Genomic DNA, 10,263 nt, shown 5'->3' with positions numbered 1-10,263 from the left:
GCATCCGAAGTGGGTGGGCAGTTTCAACAAAGTGAAGTTTCTGGATGTGTAGTTCTTTGACTAGAGCTATTTATACAAGTGAGGACAGAGGAATGTACACTATTCAACATGAAAACTTTATACACGACGTGCAATATAAAATATTAATATTATCCAGCAATATGAAAACATTAGTGCACCTTGACAAAATGAAAACACCATTACATTATTATGAATAACATTAACCCCAACATGGAGGGAATATAAGCCAAAAATATTTGGTGTTGACAGAAAAAAAAGCGTCAGAGAAATGTAGGGCAGTTTTTTACTGAGAATAGAGGGTTCAAGTAGGCTAACTTCTCATTTATTTTGGATAGTAATGTAATGTATTATTCTGCTATTCTTTATTATGCTCACATAAGCTATTCAGATGGGGTAAACTAAACAGTGCAAAGTATTCAGGTCATGCACCACAAATAAATAAGGGTGTTTAGATTTATTGAAATACGAGTGCATGTGTTATATGTTTGTTCTGGGCTATATTATCCATTGCCTGACAGACAGGCCAGGCAGGCCAATCAGGCAGGCCACAGGGGATTGTCCCGCTCCCGCCCCTCCCAACGGCCAATAGAGCATCGCAGTTCCCGCCCAATTCCTGGTTCCACTTCGAAATACTCAATGCATTTTTCCCATTGACATTTCCAAAAATATTTATATCAATTAATTTAAGCCTAGAATCAAGCCATCCAGGGTCCTGGTGAATCATGACCGTAAAACATTTTTTTCTGTGATTTATTTTATTTTATATTTAATTATATGATATACTATATTTAATAAATACCCTTTGTTTTGCCGTTTTTTTTTGGAACTGCGATGCTCTATAGAGCATCGCAGTTCCCGCCCCTTCCGGGTTCCACTGCAAAATACTCACTGCATTTTTCCCATTGACATTTCCAAAAATATTTATATCAATTAATTTACGCCTAGAATCAAGCCATCCAGGGTCCTGGTGAATCATGACCATAAAACGTTTGATTCTGTGATTATTATTTTTTTGAAAACGGCAAAACAAAGGGTATTTATTAAATATAGTATAACATATAATTAAATATAAAATAAAACAAATCACAGAAAAAAACGTTTTATGGTCATGATTCACCAGGACCCTGGATGGCTTGATTCTAGGCTTAAATTAATTGATATAAATATTTTTGGAAATGTCAATGGGAAAAATGCATTGAGTTTTTCCTTCCGGCACCAGGAAGTGGGCGGGAACTGCGATGCTCTATACGGGTGTGAGGAACTGACATTAATACTTTCACTTGTGTTCACGCTGTTTAGTTGTATAGGAGTCAGTAATGTGTGAGGATTTGTATGAATTAGTTTTTCAAGTCTAAAGCATATGCCAAGCAGTGAAAGGTAAGAGATTCATTCTCTTTACATTTTTCAACCTTTAATAATGAAGAAATCTGGCTGCAGAACCACTGTAGGTTTCAGGGTTTGTGAGCAGGAAACAGATGGTTGGTTCGCACTGTTGGTTACTTGTGACCACGTGCAACAAAAGTAATCTCCATTCTCATGAAGAATATTGCAGCTCACAAATCACAAACTATGTACAGATTATGGGGAGAGATTTGTCTCAAAAGTATTTGTGAATCCAATACCAAGATGCACAAATATTCTTTGATTTACAAATGTGTTTCCATGATTTACAAATGTATTTTGCAATCTACAAACACAAATTATTTATTTGTGACTTTTGTAAATTTGAATTTGTAATTTTTACAAAAAAATATTATACTTGTGTGTGCATTTATCATAAAATATCATTTGTAAATCATCTATTCTGTGTGTGAATTGTTGGATCTTATTTGTGAGTAGACCAACACACGCATACATTCCTTTTTCCTGTTACATCATTTTGAGACAAATATCACGCTCTTTTAAGAGAATTTTTACAAATGTGTTTTCCTATCCACAAACTTACTTGTAACTTGTAAGTTTGCATTTAAATACATGTGCTAAGTTTCACAAAGTGTTGGTGAGATTCACTCTCACTTTCTGCAGATCCGTGTATTGGTGAGATTCATACTTTCTGCAGATCCGTGTGTTGGTGAGATTCATACTTTCTGCAAAGTCCAGCTGATGACTTTGCAGAGAGAGACCTTTTTAATACCTACAAAAAAAAACATCACTGCATCAAAAGTAATCAACAAACTATAGTTACTATACTATAAAAAATGGTAAAAAATTGGCCAAATTGTCTAACAATAATAATAATATAAGAAAACATTTTGAAAATGGCAGATCTACAAGCTCACAACACCTTCCTTGCGAGGCGTTGTGAGCTTGAAGATCTGCTGTTTTCACAATAGAGTCAAACTAAACGTAATGCATCAACTCCTACATTCCAAGTGCTTATCAGGGTGGGGGGTCCCCAGTTCAAATATGATTATTTTGGGGGGTCGCGGCCTGAAAGGGTTGAGAACCACTGGGTTAGATCACTGTTTCCCAAACAGTGGGTCGGGACCCATTTGTGGGTCATGTAGGCTACACATTTTTATGGGTCACAAGGAAATTTCTGTTTCCTACAAAAATTATATTATATATATATATTTTTTTTAGGGCTGGGACTCGATTAAAAAAAATAATCTAATTAATTAGAGGCTTTGTAATTAATTAATCTAAATTAATCTATTTTAATCGCATATCAATATTTGACCTGAGAACAGTGAGAACCAATTTTTTCAAGTGGATTTTGGTACACGAGTGAATCAATGAATAGTGAGTACATAAGCTTAGGCAACAAAACATTGTTTATTTTTTTCCACACTAGCTGCAACATGTTTTGCCTTAATGTGATACCGGAGGCTTGACGAGCTGCGGTGATATGCGAATTCTTTTTTGCATAATTTGCACACAACCGTGTTTTTATCCACGCTTCCATCCGTCCGTTTTTTAAAACAAAAATGTCCATTCACGAGGCCAACCAAAGCTGTCTCATCGGCGTCTTCATTCATGTTTTTCACTTTCATGCACCGTGTTGACTGGGGGTTTGTTGTTGTGTGAGACCATGCACGTTCATTTGGTGCACCGGGATAAGCGGTCCGTCTGAAACTCGTCCCGTGAGAAACGTTCCGCGGTGAAAAAATAAGTGCGATTAAAATGCGTTAATTTTTTTAACGCGATATTTTTTCTGTAATTAATTGATCTAAATTAACGCGATAAAGTCCCGGCCCTAATTTTTTTTTTAAATCCACCCAAAAATCTAAAATCTTCAAAAAATTCACTAATACATAAAAAATCTAAGAAATTCCATCAATTAATTAAAAAAAACACGCGTTGTGAGCTTTTCTTCTGTTACAATTGCCCCCCCAGTATATATATATACTATATTTTACTTTATTTTATTTTACATTTCTTGTCCTTTTCTTGTGATGTGACATAAATAATATATTTAATAATAATAATAATATATTATTATTATAAGACTTTGGGCTTGTTTTTCTGTAAAGTGAATATTGATGAAATATATTTCACTTCCTTTTTGAAAATAGCAGATCTACAAGCTCACAACGTGTTGCAAATGCAACGTACTGTGAGCTTGTAGATCTTGTAGATATTTCACCAATATTTACAAGCAACTTTACAGAATAACAAGCCCAAAGTCGCTTATAATAAGCAGATATGGCAACACTGCTCACGGCCCAGAATGCACTTCTTGTAAAAACAGATCTACAAGCTCACAACGCATCGAATTGCGACAAGATGTAGATCTGTAGATCTGTTCATTTTAGTAACCATAGCACCTGGTCTGTTTTGGCTTCATTCAGGAAGTAAAGTGTTATTTAGAATCAAACTAGCACATTATTTGCCAATTGCCATATTAAGTAAATAAGTTTGGATGAATGTTGTCATGATGATAATAATAATAATAATGTATTATTATTATTATTATTATTATTATTATTATTATTATTATTATTATTTATGTAAAATAAAATACAATAAAATATACTGTATACTGGGGGGGGGGGGGGCAATTGTAACAGAAGAACATCTTCACAGTCTAATGGCAGGTATGATGTCTCCCCGGGATCCAAACTAGTTAAAATAGCAGAACGCTTGTAGATCTGCTATTTTCATTGCGTGTCTTTTTTAATTAATTGATGGAATTTCTTAGATTTTTTATTTATTAGTGAAATTCTTTTGATAAATCTTAGATTTTTGGTTTTTTTATTGATGAAGATTTTAGATTTTTGGGTGGATTTAAAAAAATTATAATATATAATATAATTTTTGTAGGAAACAGAAATGTCCTTGTGACCCATAAAAATGTGTAGCCTACATGACCCACAAATGGGTCCCGACCCACTATTTGGGAAACAGTGATCTAACCCAGTGGTTCTCAACCCTTTCAGGCCGCGACCCCCCAAAACAATCATATTTGAACTGTGTTGTGAGCTTAGGGTTGCCAACATTCAGAAATGGAAAAACGGGACACATACACGCGCGCGCGCGAATTTTTTTTGCGGTTCTGGGCGGATTGGGTTCGTTTTTTTTGCGGTTCTGGGCGGATTGGGTTCGTTTTCTTTCCAGTTTTTGGTTTCTTTATTTTGGTTTTAGGCTTAGGATTAGGAGTTAGGTTAGGGTTATGTTATTTAATTCATATTTTTGCCTGATTTTACCAATTTATTATCACAAAAAACAATTTCTGCCTAATAAAATATTCAAACAAAACGGGTTTATACTAATGTATTTTGTGGATTATATTAGACAACAACTAACAACTACATGAGAGTTATTCTTTAAATGGGCACACTATTTAATTATATTGATTAATAAGAGTTATTCTTTAAATGGGCACACTATTTAATTATATTGATTCATTTATATAAGAGTTATTCTTTAAATGGGCACACTATTTAATTATATTGATTCATTTATATAAGAGTTATTCTTTAAATGGGCACACTATTTAATTATATTGATTAATATATATAAGAGTTATTCTTTAAATGGGCACACTATTTAATTATATTGATTAATTTAAGAGTTATTCTTTAAATGGGCATACTATTTAATTATATTGATTAATATATATTAAATAAATGTTTATTTATTAGACTTGAAAAACTCAACATTAATAAACAATCAACCATTACGGACCGTCTGACACAAGGTGCAGATTCAAAAGACTCTGACACACATCTCCACTCGTGGACTTAACATAGTTGTTCTTACCACTGTTTGTTTTTAAGGACAAAGTATTTTCTTAAGAACAAAGTATTTTCCTTTTAGAAGGGCCAGGGCTCTCTCTTCCACCGCACGGCCACACAGCGCACATTTCTCCTCATACGTTAATGAGGAAATCTCACACAAGCACGCACACACAAATACACACACACACACACAAGCGTGACCGGCACCCCCAGGGTCCTAGCGCCCTTTGTATACAGCACACAAACACACAGGCAGGCACGCAGGCAGACACAATGCATTGCGCGCAAACAGATTTTTTTTTCTCCCCCTTTACCCGGGAGTCCGGGACAAACTATGTCCCGTACGGGACACGCCTCTTTTGCCTCAGATACGGGGCGTCCCGGCTAATACGGGACGGTTGGCAACCCTATGTGAGCTTGTAGATCTGCCATTTTCAAAATGTTTTCTTATATTATTATTATTGTTAGACAATTTGGCCAATGTTTGACCATTTTTTATAGTATAGTAACTATAGTTTGTTGATTACTTTTGATGCAGTAATGTTATTTTTTGTAGGTATTAAAAAGGTCTTAAAGGTCCTTAAATTGTCACTTCACTGTCATCTGGGGACCCCCCCAAATCATGTGGGGACCCCCCTGGGGGTCCCGGCCCACATGTTGAGAACCGCTGATCTAACCAAACTTGACCAGCTTATCAGCTGGACTTTGCAGAAAGTATGAAACTCACCAACACACGGATCTGCAGAAAGTATGAATCTCACCAACACACGGATCTGTATCTGTGTGGTAATTTGGCTATTTTTCTTCTATACAGGAGACATGGCAGAGGCCGGAGGTCATGGTAAGTCACAACACATTTTTTTTTTCCTGATGGATGACCCATGATCACCTGATATGAGGAGGGAGATATGTGGTTCACATTTCAAGAAGTAATATATAAACAGTGAAAAGATATATTCATACAAGAACAGTGGTGGACAGTAACAGAGTAAATGCACTTGAGTACTGTACTTAAGTACAGATTCTGAGGATCTGTACTTTACTTGAGTATTTGATTTTTTTGTAATACTTATTACTCTTACTTGAGTACATTTCCAAGACAAATATTTTACTTTTACTCAAGTACGCTTCTAGGAAAACTGTAAAGTACTGAGTACTTTTAGGTTGGCTGTTTATTTTTTCTTCCCTAAATGGCCACTTTTCTGCGCTCTCACTAGCCGTGTTTCTGGCTTCCCCCTCCGCTCCCCTCTTTGTTACATCTTGTATGGGTGTATAGGAGTAAAAGTATTTAGTTCTGGTTCCTCAGTCATTTCTATTTTCGTTTTTATAGGCGTTTCTGCAGGCTTTGTATAACGTTGTGGTTCTACAAGCACAGTGCATGCAGTGCAGGTGGTTTCAGAGAGTTACTTCTCTATAACAAGAGTTACAAGGTCCTATAAATTCATTGTGAAAACATTACAGCAATTCATTGATATAGAAATTAAGAAATGTACCTCTACTTTTACTTTTAAAAGCATGTACTGTAAAAGTGATGATGGAATTAACGGTTGTGCGTGTGGGTACATATGAAATCTTTGTGACCACATCCTCTGCTCTCATGAGAGCAGAGGAAATGACAGAGAAAACTTCAACCGAACCACATGCCTTGCAAACAACACCTACTACTACCGTACTCAACAACACGTCACACACACATCAACCAAGTTTTAACCTCTTAATCAGAAATACAAATACCTGATGAATGTCAGTTGGAAACATTGTACTCGCAATAAAATACTTTTTTGCTATAAGTGAAGACAGTGAGCGCGATCACCATTCTTTCCTGTCTCATGCACTGGCTGCCTGCTCCTAGGCACCTGTCCCAGTAAGTGTGCAAAGTTTTTTTTAAACTACATTTCAAGTCATACAATTTGATTATTGGCTGATGATGAAATCATAACTGGAATAAGGATTTTGCAGATTACAGGGAGAGAGTTTGAATGACAGAAATCTGTTCACAATAACACATGGTATCAGAGCGGGTGCATCCTGTGCACGTTACAAAGCATCACACAATAGTCATCCGCCCGACACATTCCCTGTTTGTGCTCGGCTTTCTCCTTGGGTGCTCGGGCTCCCCGGCACCCACAGGATTGGCGTCAATGTCTGCAGGTCTCTGCACAAACATACACTGAACAGAGAGAATGTTCTGTTTTCAACTGTATGCATGCAGAATGAGCGTGTAAGGTTGTGTCATATCACCAGATGTTACTTATGATCTGGTGAAAAAATATGCGTAATCACTGTAATCAAAACGCCCTTCATGACAGTTACTCTATGCATTTAATTTGTCTTTATGTTTTAGAACAGATGGCCTCAGCTTAAAGTTAGCTCCATGTCCTAATCTTTGAAGCTGAATATTATTGTATCTTGACAAAAAGGTCACAGTTTATGGCCCTGGATCTTAGAATTTATACCAAATAGATTTTCTTTATCACCTTCCAGTACATTAAGAACTGGAATATAATTAATGTGATCTGAGTGCAGCTTTGTCAGCGACGTGTCACTCATGTGTGACTCCTGTTATTTCCTCATGAGAAAATAATCATCTTTTGAGGCACTGGGGTTCACGCTGGTCCTGAGGAAGACTAGTAACTCCCATCATGATTACTGACATCGACTATGCAGATGATATTGCCTGAGTCTCGGACACAGCAGAGAATGTAAGGGAACTACTACTGGCAGTATAAATGGAGTGTAGGAGGATCTGCCTCAAGCTCTATGCCAAGAAAACTAAAGTATCAGTATTTAACACAGAGGACATCATTGCCACTGCCGACGGGACAGTGCTCGAGGTAGTCGAGGACTTCGAAGGACTTTTACTTTTACTTGTACTTTAAGTATTTTTAAAGGCATGTACTTTTGAATACTTAAGTATATTTAAAAGCAATTACCTATTTACTCTTGAGTAACATTTTGACTGAGATACTTTTACTTGTAGTGGAGTAAATTCGACCAGGAGTATCTGTACTCTTACTCAAGTACTTGGGTTGAGTACTTTGTCCACCTCTGTAAAAGCATGTGTCTGTCTTTTTTCCACAAGACGTCATCTAGGTTGAATTTGACCTAATCCTCTTTATTTCATGTACGAGTGAGACTTAAGTGCTGCTGAGTATTAATACTTTGTGTATTGTAGTGTCTGGTGGTAATAAAACTAGCTATTTACTACCAGTGGTGGGAAAAGTACTCAAATGTTTTACTTAAGTAAAAGTATCAATACTGCAATGTAGAAGTACTCTGTTACAAGTAAAAGTCCGGAATTCAGAATTTACTTGAGTAAAAGTACAAAAGTATTGGTATCAAAATGTACTTAAAGTACCAAAAGTAAAAGTACTAAAATGCTTGAAAATAGCAGATCTACAAGCTCACAACTCGCCACACTGCGATGCGTTGTGAGCTTGTAGATCGGCTATTTTCAAAAAGCTTAGGTATACTGTAAAAAAGAGCTAAAGTGGTTAATGTATGTTTTATAATGTAATAATGTATATCTACAAAGTAACTAGTAACTAAAGTTGTCAAATAATTGTAGTGGAGTAAAAGTACAATATTTGCCTCTGAGATGTATGGAGTAGAAGTAAAAGTATAGACTTTGATTGATTGATTGAAATTTGTATTAGGCAAAAATGTAAAACATCACAATTGCATTTATAATACTTTTGTCTAAAAGGTCCGTCCAAAAAAGTCCTTGCGGACTTGTTTCCGTTGAGGTCCTTGGTATTTCCAAGGACAAAATCAACATAAAAATACAGAGAAGAATAACAAAAAAAAAGAAAAAAGGCAAAATGCATGTGAAAAAACTAAAAATATATTAAAAAAAAGGGAGGGGGGTCGTCTGTCTACCGGGGAACTGGTACTGCCTCCTCTTTTGGCCTCCAGAAATGAGCCCAGCGAACTGCATTTTTTGAGGGATGGGGTTAGACTATTCCATACCTTGGTGGCCGTGCTGTAGAAGGAGAATTTGCCCATGTTTGTTTTATGGGTGGGTGGTACCAGATTGTTGTTTACGCTCCCTCTAGTTTTGTGTCTGTGGGTGTCACTAACTTTTTGGAGGTATTTAGACAGATATGCGGGTATAGGGGGCAAATCTGCATTTACAATTTTGAAGACCAGTCCCATTTTTAGTTGTTTAACCCTGTCTTCCACCCTTAGCCAGCCTAGGCTGGCAAAATGAGTGGGAGAGAGGTGGGTCATGGGCCCCAGTCCGAGAAGTAGTCGAATCAGTTTGTTTTGGGAGGTTTGAAGCATATATCTTCAGTGAAACTGAGGTGTTGGAGTACCAAGAGGAGCACGCATAGTCAAAAAGGGGCTGAATCAGGGCCCCTGAGAGGGTCCTGAGGGCCTGAGGGTTGACAAAAGAGGAAACTCTGCCCATAAATCTGGTTCTCTGGTTTACTCTTTTGACCACCTTTTTTGCCATGCTTTCACCTGTCAGGTATTTGTCAAGAATACATCCCAAATAGGTAATCTCTTCTTTGCTAGAGATGATTGTGTCATCGACTTTGACCTTGAAGTCAAGGTCAAAGTCGATGACACAATCATCTCTAGCAAAGAAGAGATACAGACAATTGTAGATCTGCTATTTTTGTCAGATCAGACAATTGGAATTACTCCTGTAAAGCAAAAAGTACAGTACTTGAATAAATGTACTTAGTTACTTTACACCACTGCTTACCAGTAAACTACTAAAACAGTGTTACTTCCTCTTGGGTGATCAGGTGAGATTCAGGACAAGGGGCGGGGCTTCACGTGAGCACGCTGTTATTGGTCATTGGATTAAGATGCTGCTTGGCAATTAGACAAATAAACACAATGACTGTATGTTGTTGTATGTAACAGCATGGGTGTCGTTGGGGGAGGGCGTCCGGTGCTATTATAGCCCTGGATGTTTTATGAATAGCCCTGGAGTTCATCTGTCATTTCTTACATTAACCCATTACGACCTGTGTTTTTTAACTCTATAACTGCCAAAGACGTTTATAAACGTCTTTGGGCCTTCAGCTATTGCCTGCCAAAGACGTTTAAA

The sequence above is a fragment of the Gymnoscopelus braueri genome (genome assembly GCF_963280865.1).
Source record: "Gymnoscopelus braueri genome assembly, chromosome: 11".
Lineage (NCBI taxonomy): Eukaryota > Metazoa > Chordata > Actinopteri > Myctophiformes > Myctophidae > Gymnoscopelus > Gymnoscopelus braueri.
The sequence above is the reverse complement of the archived record's forward strand: the minus strand, read 5'-3'. Positions refer to the sequence as shown.